We start from the raw sequence: 20,192 nt of genomic DNA, 5'->3' as shown, positions 1-20,192 counted from the left end.
ATATTGGCACAAGGATAGAATTGCTGGGTCATGGAGTTACATGTGTTCAACTTTTTTTTGAGAAATATCAAACATTTTCAAAGTGGTTGTACCAGTTTGTCTCTGCTATCAGTGGATGAGTCTTCCTACTAATGAGTCTTCTGCATCCTCATTTATGTTTGGTGTCATCTTATGTTTCAGGGTTCACAAATACAGGAAGTTTGAATGATATTTCCCGGTGGCCTTAATGTGCATTTCTCTCACTGTTAATGGGTTTGAGCCAATATATATCTTTTCATATATTTACGAGCCACTAATATTTTCTCATGGTAAAAATGCTTATTTGTGTCTTTGCCCACCTCTGTATTGAATTTCAAATTGATTTGTAGGACTTATTTATCTCCTCTATTAATCTTTTGTCATTTTACGTGCTGCAAACATCTAAGAGTTTTTAGCGTGTCTTTTTTTTTTTTAACTCTCTGTATTAGATCCTTTGTTGAACAGAGTTCTTAATTTCAGCATTATTGAATTTATCAATATTTTCTTTTATGGTTAGTGCTATTTGTGTTTTAAGAAGACCTTCCCTATCCTGAAGTCATCAAGACATATCCCCTCTATTGATTTATGAATTTTTATCATTTTGTCCTTTTCTTTCATTATGACCTTTCCTTGTGTTATGATGTAGGTATATAATTTTTTTCTTAATGAGTAATTAATTGCCCCAGCACCTTTTGTTAAAGATCCATCCTTTGCCCACTGATCTTAAAGCCCAATCTGTCTTTTTTTAAATTTATTTATTTATTTATTTTTGGCTGTGTTGGGTCTTCGTTTCTGTGCGAGGGCTTTCTCTAGTTGTGGCAAGCGGGGGCCTCTCTTCATCGCGGTGCGCAGGCCTCTCACTATCGCGGCCTCTCTTGTTGCGGAGCACAGGCTCCAGACACACAGGCTCAGTAGTTGTGGCTCACGGGCCCAGTTCCTCCGCGGCATGTGGGATCTTCCCAGACCAGGGCTCGAACCCGTGTCCCCTGCATTGGCAGGCAGATTCTCAACCACTGCGCCACCAGGTAAGCCCCAAAGCCCAATCTGTCTTAAACCAACTTTTTGTATATAGTATATAGGTCTGTTTCTGAGCTTTCTCTTCTGATCTATTCTGATCTATTTGTCTATTTCTATTCCAGTACCATATTGTCTTATCGTTTTATAAAAAGTCAGTATCCAATCAGAATAACAATGGGCCATGTTGTTCTTAACCAGTGGCCCATTTACATTTTAGAATCCAAATTTTCATGAAAAACTCCTCTGGGTTTTGCTTGGGATTGCACTGAATTTATAGATCAATTTAGGAAGAACAGACATGTTTATAGCATTGAATCTTCTTATTCATGATTTTCTTCATTTACTTAAGTCTTCAATGTATTTCAATATAATTGTATACTTTTTCTGGAAAAGTCCTATATATCTTTTATTAGATTTATTCCTAGATACTTCGTAGTTCTTTATGCTATTGTAAATAGTATAATTTTAAGAATTACATTTTGCTAACTGTGCTTGGGAATAGATATACAATTGACTATATATTTTGTAGCTGTGACCTTTTTAGAACTCTCTCATTCTAATAATTTGTTGATTCCTTTTGGTTTTCTGTGTATAAATAACAACTTTTTTGTGTCTTCCTTTCCAGTCCTTTTACCTTTTATTTTCTTTGTTTTCTGCAGTAGTTAGGATCTCTAGTATGCTGAATACAAGTGATGATTGCAAGCATCCTTGTCTTGTTCTTATGCTTAAAGGAAATATTTTCAAAATTTCAATATTAAATAAGATATTTGTTATATAGTTTTTACATATGCCTTATCTTAGATTTCAAGCCTATTTGGGTTTTTATGATGAAAAGGTATTACATTTTATCTAATGCTTTTTCTACATTTATTGAGATGGCAGATTCTTTTTTTCTTTTAATCTGTTAGTGTGGTGGATTAGAGTACTCAGCTTTTGACTAATAAATCAAACTTGCATTCTTGGTACAAAACTTACTTGGTCAGGATATGTATTTTTTTTATATCGCTGGATTCACTTGTGTAATATTTAAGATTTTATATCTGTGGGTCACAAGTGATATTAGTTTATGAGTCTACACTATTTCTTAATCTATTCTAGTCTGGTTTTGGTATTAAAGTTATGCTAGGCTCATACAATGAGTAAAGAGCATTTCTCCTGTATGTTCATTTGAAAAGATGATATAAAATCAGTGTGTCTTTTTCTTGGTAGAACTTGCCCATAAAGTCATCAATCAGCACCTGGCATTTTCTTTATGGAAAGATTAACTTTGATTTAAATTCTTTAAGGTTTATTGGATAGAATTATTCAAGTTTCTCTTGATTCAGTTTTGATATTTTGTATTTTTTAGTAATTTATCCATTTCATTTAAGTTTTCAAATTTACTCTCCTAAATATTTGTAGTATGTTCCTTATTTGTTTATTCTCTATGGTATCAGTCATTTTGTCCCCTTTTTCTCTACCGGTATTATTCATTTGTACCTTATCACTTCTCCTTCAGCCTTTTGTCTCTTACAAGTCTTCAAAGAAATTGACTTTGTTTACCCTCATCTTTTGTATATTTTTTCTGTTTCATTAGTTTTTATTTTTATCTTCATAATATCCTTTTTTTCTCCTGTTATAAGAGTGCCTATTCATGAGCTGGGATATAATTTTTGTATCTGATAGGCAACATGACATTTCATTGTTTTAAATTTTCATTCCTTTATTTGTGATGTTGAACATCTTTTAATAAAATACTTGCTAGCTACTTATAAATTTGATGTCAAATGTAAAAGAGAGCATCCAAGACTGAGGAAAATGTATTAAAGAAAAAAAATTTAGGGAGCTATGTTTAGGAAATGATATAGCACTTTGTACCATCTATATTATATGACACATTTTATTGTATTATGATTACTTGATTATATGGTTTGAACCTTAAAGGACAGCCACTAACTCATACTTATCTTTGAGTTCTAGACGTTATTATATACATCTCTGAGTGTTGGACATTGCCTGACTCGATAACAAATGGCTGGCTGGCTGGACAGATGGTGGGTTAGGAAAACAAGATATATTAGATTAATATAGAGAGTGTTGACACCTTGTATGCAGAATAATAATGATTTTGAAATTTTATTCTATTGGCTTGAAGAGCCTTTAGAACAGGGCTCCTGCTTTGGTAATTGCTTCTCTTGTAGGTTCACTTGGTCTCTAGCCTTCAGAGAGATAGTGGAAATTGTGCTATTCTTTATCACAATACTTGTGGGGGTGGGCCATGGCGGTCAGAATTAGGAAACGGGGATGGAATATATCGGTCATGGTTCAATCAGGGGAGCAGAACCTTTATGAGTTATGGGATAAGGGATTTATTATATAAATTAGACCTCATGCAAAGTCTTATATGATAATATATTTATTATATAAAAAAGACCTTATGTAGTTCCAGCTTAGCAGGTTGGCACAGTACAAACCAACATGTAGAACTGCTAGGAGGATACTCCAAGAGTAGAGCAGAAGTTGAAGGTTATAACTTGGTTCTACATGGGAGGAAAAGAGGCCTAATTACAGTGATTAGGGGAAGAACTGAAGGGATAAAAACCTAGGGTGTTGAGTCTGAGAGGGTAACCGTGAACATAGTGAACCCAGGTAATAGCCAAAGCACAAACTGTTTCTGATCAGTGGATATGATGTGCGTAGCCCTGGTGGAGAAGTCAGAATCTTATTGAATCCTGCTTCCTATATGGACACTTCTTCCTCATCCTCTCTTTAAATGGTGGTGGCCTTAGGAGTCCTACCCATGGCCTACTGCTTTTCTTCCTCAAAACATTTTCATTGAACCATTTCATTCATAGCCATGTGTTCATTTACCAAATTACTAATTTTCCTAAATTTATATTTCCAGATCTTTTTCCCTAGCGCTACTGATAAGTTTACACCTGCTTACTAGGCTATATGTGCCACAGACGTTTTAAATCCAACGTATCTAAAATAGAACTCATTATCTCTAGCAGCCACCTCTGTTGTCTCTATATTAGCAGCTGACACCACCATGTATTCAGTTATCTAGGCCAGAAGCTTGGGAAGTCATCTCTGATTCCTTCTTCATGTCTAATATCCCCCAGTCTGTCACATGGCTGTTATGTTGATCATGTCTCCTAAATATCTCTTCATTTATTTTCTGTCCATTCATATTGTCTTAGTTCAGTAATTCTGTATTTCTTGCCTGACTATGGCAATTGTGGTCTTTGTTCTCCCTATAGTTGAAATCTTACTTTCTCTAATTTTTTTCACTTTTTAGTAATAATGATCATAATAGTAGTGTTGTCCAAGTTTATGTTTGTAAGTAGTAGAGCCATGATTTGAAATTTTTACTGTTATTGTGCTTCAAAGGCTATGGGTGAGTTTCTTAGCTCTCTGAGATTCAGTGTCTCCATCTGTAAAATGGAGGTAATATTACTACCTATCTTGTAGGATTGTTATGAGGATTAAATGAACTAATACATGTCCTACAGGTGGTACATGACAAGTAGAGATAAGCAGGACTCAATTATGCTGGAATTCCAGCTGTATTAGAGCTGGAATTTGAACCCAGTCCTCCTGACTCTAGAGCTTGTACTCTACCCGTTATGCTAAGGTGCTCTTCTGCTGTTTCAGAAGTGGGAAGTGCTGCCAGCAGTTTCACCTTTCTCAAAACAAATTTGATCATATAATTTCCTTGTTTAAAAACCCTCAGCAATTCTTTAATTCCAGTAAGACACTCCTTCACATGGGCCACAGCCATCACGTTTTGGTCTGCTTATCTGTATTACCTCATTTCTGCCCTCTTCTTATAATCCTAATGCATGGCAACCCCAGCATATTTTTAATATCTGGAAATTTCCATGCTCTTTCATACCTCAGCACTTTTGCACACGTGATTCCTTCTGCTTGAAATGTGTTGTCTTCACTCCTGGAGAGCTCCTGATTGTCCTTGAGATTCAGCTCAAACATTACCTCTTTTGTAAAACCATCCTGAGCATATTCGATTTTGGCGTGCCTGTCTCTATACTCTCAGAGCACTTACCGTGTTTTAATTATTTGCCAGTTTCCTATAGGCTGTGAACTTTTCGAAGGTACTCATCTTAGTGGTCTTAAATCCTAGCTCAGTACCTGACACAAGTGCTCAATAATTCACATGGAACCATTGAATACATTTTAAAAGAGTATGCATTCTGTTCCCATGGTAGTCTCCTACTTTAGTCCGTGGTAATAACTGCCTCTTGGTGTCAGGATTCTGTTAGCATTTTCCTTCTCTACTTACTGATCTACCTACATCTGTGATTTGTAGAGTCAGGGTATCAGTGTTGAGTGTGACCTGAGAGGCAGTGTCTTCCAGTACTCCATTAACTTAATTTATATATTTTATCTTTAGATGTGCATAGCCGCATTTCCCATTGCGTCATATAGCCTCTCACCTTTCTTCTTGTGGGAGACTCTCTCTGTATCAGGCCAAGAAATCTCCCTTGATCTCCAGGAAAGGAAGTTTTTCCCTTTTTGTCAGTGACTTGCCAGGCCGTAGAGTATTAGGGAACCACGTTCTCAATACTGGCAGATTTTGTGGCCTTCATTCTTTCTAATATTGATCCTTCATGCTGAAGTGCTAGCTTATTTTTCTGTTTTCTCAAAATATTTGAACAAAAATGCTATTTTTTTCCCAAATGAAATGTATTGTTTAGGATCACTCTTCCTATAAGCCAGAATCACATTTTCAATTTTCCTGTCACTTGGTTGGTTTTCAGCACACCCTCAGCTCCTGGCAGATTTGCATTGAGCAGGCAATCATGGGGAAATTCTCACAGAAAGTTGTGTGTGTATACGTACATGTGGATGGTGGTGATGGAATGGGGAATAAGTGGCAAGATACAGGAGAAAGAAAACTGTTCTGTCCTGTTTACCCAACATGGGAGGCAGCATTATACAGTGGGAAAGAGAATTGGATTGTGGTTTTCTGCTCCCTAATTGTAACTTTCTTTTTCATTGAATTTCAGGAAATTATATATACAATAGTGTAAAATTGTAAAATTACAAAAAAGCTAACAGAAAAAAGAAAGCCTTATTTCCATTCCTGACCCCTAGTTCCTTTGCTGTAGTAACCGCTCCATTTTCTTACATTTTGTTCAAGACATATTCTGTGTATATATAAACTTAGTGGCATATCACTTAAAATATACAAATAATACTGCTTTTATGCTCTTAGATCTCTTGAACTTCAGCATTAACTTTTAAAAATTCCTAGATGAAAATACTAATCCATACCTGACCGAACCCACAGGGATTTTGTTTGTGACAATCACTGAAGTAGTATTTGTGAACATGCTTGAAAATCATCAGGTATTTTACAAGTACAGGGTGGAGGGGAGGGATAGTGATGGAAGTAACATTGTTCTCCACAAAGGACAGTGAGTCACGTGTGATCTGATTTGACAAGAGCAGTTCTGAATTGGCAGCAGGTCTGTTGTGTCAGCAGCATCCTGCCTAACTCTTTTGGGCATGTTTCCCTGCCTACAGGTCCTGTCCCTCTTATGGCACGGTCTTGGGGTTTTCTGCATGGCTAATCAAGAGATTCCACTTGCGCTTTAATTGTCAGGTATGTATTCACTTGAGATAAGCAGTGGAAGCTTGCCAGATTGTGGGACACCTCTGCCCCCCTCCTTCACCCCTCCCCTTTGCTCTCTCTTCATGTTCAGGGAGTTGGTGCTGGAACTTGGCTGATGCAACAGTTTGAATCACCGTCCCTTTGTGCTGTGGGATCCATTCACTTTTAATTTGTAGTTGCTGGAATCATTTCTCCCTCCCTCATCCTAACTTCCTTTTTTAATTGGCTCTCAGGGGCCTCCAAACTCCTGCTTTAATCAACCAAAGCAGAGCTGCTGCAGAGAGTCTTAAACTGGTGCCTGGGGACCCTAGGTTTTTCTGTTATGACTCTCCTTCTTCAACTTTTTTTCCTAATCTGTTAAAACAACTTATCTTTGGATTAGGCCTGGGGGTATAGGGATCCTTAGGGCATTGGTTTCACCGAGGCAGCTTGAACAGCGCCAACTTCTAGATTTTGCCAACTATTGCGTGTGGCCTGGAGCTTTTTGTTCCTGCTAGCAGAGAGGGAGATTTCTGGCTGAGGTGTCCAAAATGGGCCTGGTGAATGATGGGAGTAGATGAAAAACTTATCATTTGAGGTGTGTGCCTTGACATTTTGGTGCACAGACTCCTCTATAGCAAAAAGCCTTGTGGAAAATTTGCTGTGTCTGCTTCTGTTTGTCACTGCCCAAAGGGGAAAAAAAACACTAGTTGTACAGTTTTTGCCAATAATCATTATTGGGTTACATTTTTTTAAAGTATTTTTATTTCTTTATTTTATTTATTTATTTAAAATTTTTTTGTTTATTTATTTATTTATTTTTTGGGCTGCTTTGGGTCTTGGTTGCTGGGTGCGGGCTTTCTCGAGTTGCGGCGAGCAGGGGCTACTCTTCGTTGTGGTACGCGGGCTTCTCATTGCGGTGGCTTCTCTTGTTGTGGAGCACGGGCTCTAGGCGTGTGGCCTTCAGTAGTTGTGGCACGCAGGCTCAGTAGTTGTGGCTTGCGGGCTCTAGAGTGCAGGCTCAGTAGTTGTGGCGCACGGGCTTAGTTGCTCCGTGGCATGTGGGATCTTCCCGGAACAGGGCTCGAACCTGTGTCCTCTGCACTGGCAGGCGGGTTCTTAACCACTGTGCCACCAGAGAAACCCTAAAAGTATTTTTTAAATAGACTTTATTTTTTAGGGCAGTTTTAGGTTCACAGCAAGATTGAGTGGAAAGTACGGAGAGTTCCCATATACATTTTGCCCTCACACACAGACACACACACACTTGCTCCCCCACCATCAACATCCTGCATCAGAAGGGTGCATTTGTTACAGTCAATGAACTCACATTGACACATCATTATCACCCAAAGTCCACAGATTACATTAAGGTTCACTCTTGATGTTGTACATTCTATGGGTTTTGACAAATGTATGATGACTTGTACCCACCATTATAGTATCATACAGAGTAGTTTCACTGCCCTAAAAATCCTGTGTGCTCCACCTATTCATTCTTTCCTTCTCTCCTAGCCCTTGACAACCACTGATCTTTTTACTGTTTCCATAGTTTTGCCTTTTCCAGAAAGTCATATACTTGGAATCATAAGAGTATGTAGCCTTTTCAAGTTGGCTTCTTGGGTTATATTTTTAAATGACATTTAAAAATTATTTTTAGCATGGTTTTAAAGCTATGATAGAGAATAAATATATCTCTGGCAAACACAAGCACATTTGTGTGAACTCTTTTTGAACAAATGGATAATGCTAAAGGAAATTGTCCTTGTACAAGCTCACCTTTGGAGAAGCAATGCAATAGTAGACTTGACTTTGAGTGCCTTATTACCAACACTCTTTGACCACGCCACAATTATGGTCCAGGTTGGAAAACACTTGTTTGAGGGTTGAATTGTGACTTTTATACTGAATGATAGGGTAGCTGTTATCCTACAGATAAACTTGCTTACAAGGCTATGTCTTGAGACAAGACCAAGAAAGACACAGAAATCTGTCTATACTTTCAACAGTGTTCATTGAGAACTGCATTCTAGATAAAGCAACCATATGTATATATTTGTTATCACTATGTAATATATAAGTGATTTGTAAATTATTATATATATCTCCCAAGAGATTGTGAACTCTTCTGTGTCTTTCTAGAATGTGTCCCTAACTCTATCATGGTGTCTACTTATAGTACACACTCAATAAATATTGAATGAGTAAACATTCTGATGTTGATTACAATTCTCTGAACGCATTTTGTTGTTGTTGTTTATATTTAGAAGATCAGGTTCTCACATGTTTTTTCATGTATTTTACATGTTTATATGGATAGAGAAGGTAAACAAAATGACTACATAGTCCTGCTTATTTTTGGTCAGGGCAGGGTGGCTGTAGAAGATGTTAACCAGAATTCCATCAGATGAATGTAGAAGTAGATCCAGAATGCTGGGATTTGCGGGTATGGCCCCACTAGATGTGAGAGTATGTGGTTTACCAGTGTGGTCAGGGAAAACTATGCATCCCAGGGAATTATGAATCTTAGTCAGGGTGTAAGCCTACCAGTCTTTTCGCCCTCTCCAGCTTTGCTTCTCTTTGTGCTTCTTCCCTGGCGCAGGCCATTTCCTCTGCCCTGCCAGGTGGTTGAACAGTTGGGAGGGAGGACTATACCTTTTCTTTTATTTACTTGCTTATTGCTGTAGCCCAATTCATAATTTGACAAGCAAAGAAGAGGTCTCTTTTACTTCTTCACTGGTTTCTGCTAGACTCAGTTCCTGATTAAGTTCATAAATGTTGACTGAACACCTATTCTAGTATTGGATATAGCAATATGAGAGTTTTAAGATGAATAGGGTCATACAGCTAATGAATGGTAAATCTGGGCTTAATCTGGGTCTGCTGACACTAAGTTTACTGCTTTTGACACTATACCAGGCTGTTTTGTGGGGTTCTTTTGTCAAAGTAAGAAAGTGAAAGGAATTATGTGTTCTTATTTAAACCCAGGAAGAGATAATGCAGGAAGGACTAAAATTCTAATAGTTAAGGTTAGTGTGTAGAGTGCCTATTCTTCTTAGGTGTTTAGATTTAATTTTTAAATGTAGTTTTTCATATACTTAATGTTTATACTTGCCTGTTTTAAAGAAAAATGTATAATTGAGGATAAAACTGTGTTAATCCATTAATCCAAGTAAAGCACTTCTGTTGGATGTCTAGTTGCTCAGATACAAGGACATAACCAGTGTGATAGTTTATTTTAACATTAGTTATCCTCCAAGTCTCTAGGAAGAAATAAGCAGCCAAAGTCAAACCTTAAAATGAGAGCATACGTTATTATAAGAAATATGAGAAAAATATTATTAAACCGAGGAAGACATTGAGTTAGTGGTTATAGTAAGTACTGTTATCAAGGATAGAGATGATTGCCTGGGAACAGTGTGTTTAAAGAGCTGAGGAGAGAAAAGAATCAGCATAATATTGACAGGTTGTATTGATGTAGAACCAACCTTCTAGAGTTCATAAAGTTTCAAAGCTATAAATATATTCATCTTCTTGAACAATTCTGGGAGGAGGAACTAAATTAGAGTAACTAAATTTCCACAAGGTATTATGGAGAATTATTGGCTGAACAGATTTGCTGTCCCTTAAGGCAATGCTTGGAAAATGATACATAAGAAAATGATGTTTGTCTGACAGTAGAATAAACATGAAGGAATTTGGAGGCATCTCTATAGATTTTGGTGAAAAATTCATTATTTTTTTCATGTTCTACGAAAAAATATGTAATATGATTAAAATTATAACAAATTAAAATATAGCAAATACTGAATTTCCATAACATTTCTAAATAATATACTTTCCAAGTTTTAAATGAAAACTTTGAGTTTGTTTCTGTGTATGTAACTTTAAAATATGGAACTTTACAATATTAGTTTTTATTTTTATTTTTTGAAAGGAAGATGGGGAAGGTCATTTGACTTCATATTTATTTTTTCTCGTTTAATGACCTAATATACTCTCACTTGTATTCAGTGTTGTATAGTCTTTTTAAAATTTTTTTTGAATTTTATTTTATTTATTTTTCTATACAGCAGATTCTTATTAGTCAGCCATTTTATTCATATCAGTGTATACAGGTCAATCCCAATCTCCCAATTCATCACACCACCACCCCACCACCCCACCGCTTTCCCCCCTTGTTGTCCATACGTTTGTTCTCTACATCTGTGTCTCTATTTCTGCCCTGCAAACCAGTTCATCTGTACCATTTTTCTAGGTTCCACATATATGCGTTAATATACGATATTTGTTTTTCTCTTTCTGACTTACTTTACTCTGTATGGCAGTCTCTAGATCCATCCACATCTCAACAAATGACCCAATTTCGTTCCTTTTTATGGCTGAGTAATATTCCATTATATATATGTACCACATCTTCTTTGTCCATTCGTCTGTTGAAGGGCATTTAGGTTGCTTCCATGACCTGGCTGTTGTAAATAGCGCAGCAATGAACATTGGGGTACATGTGTCTTTTTTTTTTTTTTTTAATTAATTAATTAATTAATTAATTTTTGGCTGTGTTGGGTCTTCGTTTCTGTGCGAGGGCTTTCTCTAGTTGCGGCCGAGTGGGGGCCACTCTTCATCGCAGTGCGCGGGCCTCTCACTGTCGCGGCCTCTCTTGTTGCGGAGCACAGGCTCCAGACGCGCAGGCTCAGTAGTCGTGGCTCACGGGCCCAGTTGCTCCATGGCATGTGGGATCTTCCCAGACCAGGGCTCGAACCCATGTCCCCTGCATTGGCAGGCAGATTCTCAACCACTGCGCCACCAGGGAAGCCCTACATGTGTCTTTTTGAATTATGGTTTTCTCTGGGTATATGCCCAATAGTGGGATTTTTGGATCGTATGGTAATTCTATGTTTAGTTTTTTAAGGAACCTCCATACTGTTCTCCATAGTGGCTGTATCAGTTTACATTCCCACCAACAGTGCAAGAGGGTTCCCTTTTCTCCACACCCTCTCCAGCATTTGTTGTTTGTAGATTTTCTGATGATGCCCATTCTAACTGGTGTGAGGTGATACCTCATTGTAGTTTTGATTTGCATTTCTCTAATAATTAGTGACATTGAGCAGCTTTTCATGTGCTTCTCGGCCATCTGTATGTCCTCTTTGGAGAAATGTCTATTTAGGTCTTCTGCCCATTTTTGGATTGGGTTGTTTGTTTTTTTAATATTGAGCTGCATGCGCTGTTTATATATTTTGGAGATTAATCCTTAGTCCGTTGATTTGTTTGCAAATATTTTCTCCCATTCTGAGGATTGTCTTTTCGTCTTGTTTGTAGTTTCCTTTGCTTTGCAAAAGCTTTTAAGTTTCATTAGGTCCCATTTGTTTATTTTTGTTTTTATCTCCATTACTCTAGGAGGTGGATCAAAAAAGATCTTGCTGTGATTTATGTAAAAGAGTGTTCTTCCTATGTTTTCCTCTAAGAGTTTTATAGTGTCCGGTCTTACATTTAGGTCTCAAATCCATTTTGAGTTTATTTTTGTGTATGGTGTTAGGCAGTGTTCTAATTTCATTCTTTTACATGTAGCTGTCCAGTTTTCCCAGCACCACTTATTGAAGAGACTGCCTTTTCTCCATTGTATATCCTTGCGTCCTTTGTCATAGATTAGTTGACCATATGTGTGTGGGTTTATCTCTGGGCTTTCTATCTTGTTCCATTGATCTGTGTTTCTGTTTTTGTGCCAGTACCATATTGTCTTGATTACTGTAGCTTTGTAGTATAGTCTGAAGTCAGGGAGTCTGATTCCACCAGCTCCGTTTTTTTTCCTGCAAGACTGCTTTGGCTCTTCGGGGTCTTTTGTGTCTCCATACAAATTTTAAGATTTTTTGTTCTAGTTCCGTAAAAAATGCCATTGGTAATTTGATAGGGATTGCATTGAATCTGTAGATTGCTTTGGGTAGTATAGTCATTTTCACAGTATTGATTCTTCCAATCCAAGAACATGGTATATCTCTCCATCTATTTGTGTCATCTTTAATTTCTTTCAACAGTGTCTTATAGTTTTCTGCATACAGGTCTTTTGTCTCCCTAGGTGTGTTTATTCCTAGGTATTTTATTCTTTTTGTTGCAATGGTAAATGGGAGTGTTTCTTTAATTTCTCTTTCAGATTTTTCATCATTAGTGTATAGGAATGCAAGAGATTTCTGTGCATTAATTTTGTATCCTGCAACTTTACCAAATTCGTTGATTAGCTCTAGTAGTTTTCTGGTGGCATCTTTAGGATTCTGTATGTATAGTATCATGTCATCTGCAAACAGTGACAGTTTTACTTCTTCTTTTCCAATTTGTATTCCTTTTATTTCTTTTTCTTCTCTGATTGCCGTGGCTGGGACTTCCAAAACTATGTTGAATAATAGTGGTGAGAGTGGACATCCTTGTCTTGTTCCTGATCTTAGAGGAAATGCTTTCAGTTTTTCACCATTGAGAATGATGTTTGCTGTGGGTTTGTCGTATATAGCCTTTATTATGTTGAGGTAGGTATGCTCTATGCCCACATTCTGGAGAGTTTTTGTCATAAATGGGTGTTGAATTTTGTCAGAAGCTTTTTCTGCATCTATTGAGATGATCATATGGTTTTTATTCTTCAGTTGCTTAATATGGTGTATCACATTGATTGATTTGCATATATTGAAGAATCCTTGCATCCCTGGGATAAATTCCACTTAATCATGGTGTATGATCCTTTTAATGTGTTGTTGGACTCTGTTTTCTAGTATTTTGTTGAGGATTTTTGCATCTATATTCATCAGTGATATTGGTCTGTAATTTTCTTTTTTTGTAGTATCTTTGTCTGGTTTTTGTATCAGGGTGATGGTGGCCTCATAGAATGAGTTTGGGAGTGTTCCTTCCTCTGCAATTTTTTGGAAGAGTTTGAGAAGGGTGGGTGTTATCTCTTCTCTAAATGTTTGATAGAATTCACCTGTGAAGCCATCTGGTCCTGGACATTTGTTTGTTGGAAGCTTTTAATCACAGTTTCAATTTCATTACTTGTGATTGGTCTGTTCATATTTTCTATTTCTTTCTGGTTTAGCCTTGGAAGGTTATACCTTTCTAAGAATTTGTCCATTTCTTCCAGGTTGTCCATTTTATTGGCATATAGTTGTTTGCAGTAATCTCTTATAATCCTTTGTATTTCTGCAGTGTCAGTTGTGATTTCTCCTTTTTCATTTCTAAGTTTATTGATTTGAGTCCTCTCCCTCTTTTTCTTGATGAGTTTGGCTAATGGTTTATCAATTTTGTTTATCTTCTCAAAGAACCAACTTTTAGTTTTACTGATCTTTGCTATTGTTTTCTTTGTTTCTATTTCATTTATTTCTGCTCTGATCTTTATGATTTCTCTCCGTCTGCTAACTTTGGGTTTTGTTTGTTCTTCTTTCTCTAGTTCCTTTAGGTGTAACGTTAGATTTTTTTTTTGAGATTTTTCTTGTTTCTTGAAGTAGGCTTGTATAGCTATAAACTTCCTTCTTAGAACTGCTTTTGCTGCATCCCATAGGTTTTGGATCGTCGTGTTTTCATTGTCATTTGTCTCTAGGTATTTTTTGATTTCCTCTTTGATTTCTTCAGTGATCTCTTGGTTATTTAGTAACGTATTGTTTAGCCTCCATCTGTTTTTGCTTTTTACATTTTTTTCCCTGTAATTGATTTCTAATCTCATAGTGTTGTGGTCAGAAAAGATGCTTGATATGAGTTCAATTTTCTTAAATTTACTGAGGCTTGCTTTGTGACCCAAGATGTGATCTATCATGGAGTGTTCCATGCACACTTGAGAAGAAAGTGTAATCTGCTGTTTTTGGATGGAATTTCCTATAAATATCAATTAAATCTATCTGGTCTCTTGTGTCATTTAAAGCTTGTTTTTCCTTATTAATTTTCTGTTTAGAAGATCTGTCCATTGGTGTAAGTGAGGTGTCAAAGTCCCCCACTGATATTGTGTTACTGTCGATTTCCTCTTTTACAGCTGTTAGCAGTTGCCTTATGTATTGAGGTACTCCTATGTTGGGTGCATATATATTTATAATTGTTATATCTTCTTCTTGGATTGATCTCTTGATCATTATGTAGTGTCCTTCCTTGTCTCTTGCAACATTCTTTATTTTAAAGTCTATTTTATCTGCTATGAGTATAGCTACTCCAGCTTTCTTTTGATTTCCATTTGCATGGAATATCTTTTTCCATCCCCCTCACTTTCAGTCTGTATGTGTCCCTAGGTCTGAAGTGGGTCTCTTGTAGACAGCATATATATGGGTCTTGTTTTTGTATCCATTCAGCTAGCCTGTGTCATTTGGTTGGAGCTTTTACTCCATTCACGTTTAAGGTAATTATCGATACGTATGTTCCTATGACCATTTTCTTAATTGTCGTGGGTTTGCTTTTGTAGGTCCTTTTCTTTTCTTGTGTTTCCCACTTAGAGAAGTTCCTTTAGCATTTGTTGTAGAGCTGGTTTGGTGTTGCTGCATTCTCTTAGCTTTTGCTTGTCTGTAAAGCTTTTGACTTCTCCATCGAATCTGAATGAGATCCTTGCCGGGTAGAGTGATCTTGGTTGTAGGTTCTTCCCTTTCATCACTTTAAGTATATCATGCCACTCCCTTCTGGTTTGTAGAGTTTCTGCTGAGAAATCAGCTGTTAACCTTATGGGAGTTCCCTTGTATGTTATTTGTCGTTTTTCCTTTGCTGCTTTCAATAATTTTTCTTTGTCTTTAATTTTTGCCAATTTGATTACTTTGTGTCTCGGCATGTTTCTCCTTGGGTTTATCCTGTGTGGGACTCTCTGCACTTCCTGGACTTGGGTGGCTATTTCCTTTCCCATGTGAGGGAAATTTTCGACTATAATCTCTTCAAATATTTTCTCTGGTCCTTTCTCTCTCTCTTCTCCTTCTGGGACCCCTATAATGTGAATGTTCTTGCATTTAATGTTGTCCCAGAAGTCTCTTAGGCTGTCTTCATTTCTTTTCATTCTTTTTTCTTTGTTCTGTTCTGCAACAGTGAATTCCACCATTCTGTCTTCCAGGTCACTTATCCATTCTTCTGCCTCAGTTATTCTGCTATTGATTCCTTCTAGTGTATTTTTCATTTCAGTTATTGTGTTGTTCATCTCTGTTTGCTTGTTCTTTAATTCTTCTAGATCTTTGTTAAACATTTCTTGCATCATCTCAATCTTTGCCTCCATTCTTTTTCCGAGGTCCTGGATCATCTTCACTATCATTATTCTGAATTCTTTTTCTGGAAGGTTGCCTATCTCCACTTCATTTAGTTGTTTTCCTGGGGTTTTATCTTGTTCTTTCATCTGGTACATAGCCCTCTGCCTTTTCATTTTGTCTGTCTTTCTGTGAATGTGGTTTTTGTTCCACAGGCTGCAGGATTGTAGTTTTTCTTGCTTCTACTGTCTGCCCTCTGGTGGATGAGGCTACCTAAGAGGCTTGTGCACGTTTTCTGATGGGAGGGACTGCTGGTGGGTAGAGCTGGCTGTTGCTTTGTTGGGCAGAGCTCAGTAAAACTTTAATCCACTTGTCTGCTGATGGGTGGGGCTGGGTTCCCTCCCTGTTGGTTGTTTCGCCTGAGGCCACCCAACACTGGAGCCTACCCTGGCTCTTTGGTGGGGCTAATGGCAGACTCTTGGAGGGCTTACGCCAAGGAGTATGTCCCATAACTTCTGCTGCCAGTGTCCTTGTCCTCACGGTGACACACAGCCACCCCCCCGCCTCTGCAGGAGACCCTCCAACACTAGCAGGTAGGTCTGGTTCAGTCTCCCCTGTGGTCACTGCTCCTTCCCCTGGGTCCCAATGCACACACTACTTTGTGTGTGCCCTCCAAGAGTGGAGTCTCTGTTTCCCCCAGTCCTGCCGAAGTCCTCCAATCAAATCCCGCTAGCCTTCAAAGTCTGATTCTCTAGGAATTCCTCCTCCCGTTGCCGGACCCCCAGATTGGGAAGCCTGACGTGGGGCTCAGAACCTTCACTCCAGTGGGTGGACTTCTGTGGTATAAGTGTTCTCCAGTTTGTGAGTCACCCACCCAGCAGTTATGGGATTTGATTTTATTGTGATTGTGCCCCTCCTACCATCTCATTGTGGCTTCTCTTTGTCTTTGGATGTGGGGTATCTTTTTTGGTGAGTTCCAGTGTCTTCCTGTCGATGATTGTTCAGCAGTTAGTTGTGATTCTGGTGTTCTTGCAAGAGGGAGTGAGAGCACGTCCTTCTACTCCCTCAGTATTAGTTTTTAAGCTTGAATAGTTCATGCAATTCCAGGTCAAGTCTTTGAATGATGATCTCTTCAAATTCTAGATATTCATTATTGATGAGAAATTTTCTTTGCATAAATGCATGACAGCAGATGCCAGAAAATATTTATTGCTTTTTCTCCTTCCTGGCTATTATCTGGAATTTGGATAATTCAGTTCCTTTGGATTATACTTAAGGATGTGATCATCCTTTAACTCTCACAGCTCTTCTTTTTCTGTTATTGACAAATGTAATGTTAAATGGTCTTGTGAGGTACTTTTTAACATTACATTAACATCTAATCAAACTTTCTCATATCAAGTATTTCTTTAAAATGGTTACATGTGTTCCTCAAGCATACACTGATGTTGCTCAACTAGTCTGTACAGTAGTAGTAGACAGTATAGTCTACTATCAGTACATTTTCATGTGTCAGTATATTTTCATGTGGGCCTTGGCATTTTTGAGGTTATTCAGGTGGTGTAAATATTAGGTAAGTCATTTAAAAAAATAATCTTTTTATTTTGGAATACTTGTAGATTTACAGAAGTTTCAAAGATAATTACAGAGAATTCCAGTGTATCCCTCACCCAATTTCTCCCATGGTTAATATCTTACATAGTACATTTGTTAAAACTAAGAAACCATTATTGGTGTGTTACTAGTAACAGAACTCTGTTATTTGGACTTCACTAGTTTTCCATTAATGTCCTTTCTTTGTTACAGGATCCAGTCCAGGGTACCACATTACATTTAGTTGTCATCCCTCTCCAGTCCCCTCTGAGTCTGTGGCAGTTTCTAAGTCTTTCCTTGTTTTTCATGACCTTGACAGTCTTGAGGAATAGTGGGCATGGTTTCTTGTAGAATGGCCCTCAATCTAGATTTAATGTTTTTCCTCATGATTAGACTGTGATTATGGGTTTTAGGGAAAGGTACCACAAAGGTAACATGCCCTTCTTGTCATATCATATCAGGGGACAAGGTATCCACATGATACCACTGGTGATGTTAACCTTCATCACTTGGTTGATGTTGTGTTTGCCAGGTTTCTCCATTATAAAGTTACTTTTTCCCCCCTTTCCCTAATATTCTTTGGAAGCAAGTCACTAAGTCTAGGCCACCTTCAGAAAAAGGGGATTAAGCTCTACCTCCTGGAGGAGGGAGTATCTACCTATATTATTTGGAATTCTTCTGTAAGGAAAGTTGTCTCTTTCCCGTAATTTATTTATTTTTTCAATCATTTATTTATTTCAGTATGGACTCATGTATATTTATAGCATACTTATAATTGCATAGTTATAATCCAGTACTACATTATTTATGTTGTTGCTCAAACTGTTCCAGTTTTAGCCTTGTGAGGTCTTCAGTTTAGCTCTTGTATCACTTTGACATGTCTTCATCTTTTTGCTTTTTAAGTATTATTTTATTTCTGGTACTGCAAGATGCTTCAGGCTCATCTTGCATTTTGTCTGTCCCAGTTCTAGAATTAGTCATTTCTCCAAGGAGTTCTGGTACCTTTTATTGAAGGATGGCCAAACCAAGATCCAGGTGCTGGAGGTGTTTATTGCTACTGGGATGTTATTGCTGCCAGGCTCTTTCAGCAGACAGAGCTGCATAATGTATATGCATGTATAGTATGCCATATATACACACATATTTATAATGCTATATTTATTCACCTGCATGTATATTAAGATAAGTATGAATTCATACTGATGTCTCTGATACTAACTAGTAATACGGAGTTTATTCTTGCCTTGTTTTCTTGCTCATCTGTAACTTTCCTCTGTGACAGTATGATAGGCTGAATATGTTACTTTACTTCTCATATATGATTAAGCTAAAGATATTTTGATGGGGAAGGTTATCCTGTATTAGCTGTAATTACATGGGCCAGTGTTATCATAAGGGTCCTTGTAAGAGGACGGCAAGAGGGTCAAAGACATGTAAAGTAATATGATGACTAAAGGAGAGATAGAGAGAGAGAGAGAGATGGAGATTGGAAGATACTATGCTACTAGACTTGAAGATGGAGGAAGGGGCCATTCTTCAAAGAATGAAGGTGGCCTCTAAACTGGCAAAGTCAAGGAAATGTATTCTCCCCTAGAGCCTCCAGAAGGAAGCAGTCCTGCTAACACCTTGACTTTAGCCTAGTGAAGTCTTTTGGACTTCTGACCTCCAGAACTATAAAATAATACATTTATGTTGTTTTTTTTTTAAAGTCTTTAAAAAAATTTTTTTTTTTTTAATTTTTTGGCTGGACTGGGTCTTCGTTGCTGCCCGCGGGCTTTTCTCTAGTTGCGGCGAGCAGGGCTACTCTTTGTTGCAGTGCATGGGCTTCTCATTGCAGTTGCGGAGCACGGGCTCTAGGCACATGGGCTTCAGTAGCTGTGGCTCGCGGGTTCTAGAGCACAGGCTCAGTAGTTGTGGTGCGTGCGCTTCGTTGACGCTGCGGCATGTGGGATCTTCCCAGGCCAGGGATCGAACCTGTGTCCCCTGCATTGGCAGGCGGATTCTTAACCACTGTGCCACCAGGGAAGTCCCCATGTATGTTGTTTTAAGCCACTAAGTTTGTGGTAATTTGTTACAGAAGCAATACGAAACTAATACAGACAGTGAGAAACCCTCCCACTGCCCCATTCACTTACTTATTTCTTCAACCCAAGTTTAGACATGAAGAAGTTTCAGAATTGTTAACCACAGCCATGTAAAAAAAAAATTTACCAACTAGTGTACAGTGTTTGTATACAATTGCTTTTACCTTTAGCCTTATAATTTCCAGTCAGAAAATATCATTTTGCAAAGTTACTTAGGTAAGCTTCTCTTTTCTCTACCCCGTTTAGCGCAGTCATGTTCACATATTTGTAACACAGTTAGATTCCTTTGTCACAGTTTGCATTCCATCTTGGGATTCCCCTACATTCTGGTTGATTCTTTTTTAGTTTGCGTACATTAAAGTTCGCTTATTTTTTTCTGTGAATTTTGACAAACGTATAGAGGCATGTACCACCTAGCCCAGTACAATACAAAACTGTCCCTATACCCTAAAAATTCCCCTGTCCATTACCTTTGTAGTCAACCACTTCCCTCCCCCTCATCGCCTGGCCATCACTAAGATACATTTTTTCCCTATAGTGTTGCCTTTTCCAGAATATCGTATGAATGGAATCATACAGTACGTAGTCCTTTGGATCGTTCTTATCTCACTTTTTAAACTGCATTTAAGATCATCCATGTTGCTGCATGATTCAATAGCTCATCCTGTTTTGTCACTGAATAATGTTCCATTGTACGGATGTACCACA

This window comes from Eubalaena glacialis, chromosome 2 (assembly GCF_028564815.1).
Source record: "Eubalaena glacialis isolate mEubGla1 chromosome 2, mEubGla1.1.hap2.+ XY, whole genome shotgun sequence".
Lineage (NCBI taxonomy): Eukaryota > Metazoa > Chordata > Mammalia > Artiodactyla > Balaenidae > Eubalaena > Eubalaena glacialis.
Note: the sequence above shows the minus strand (reverse complement) of the source record.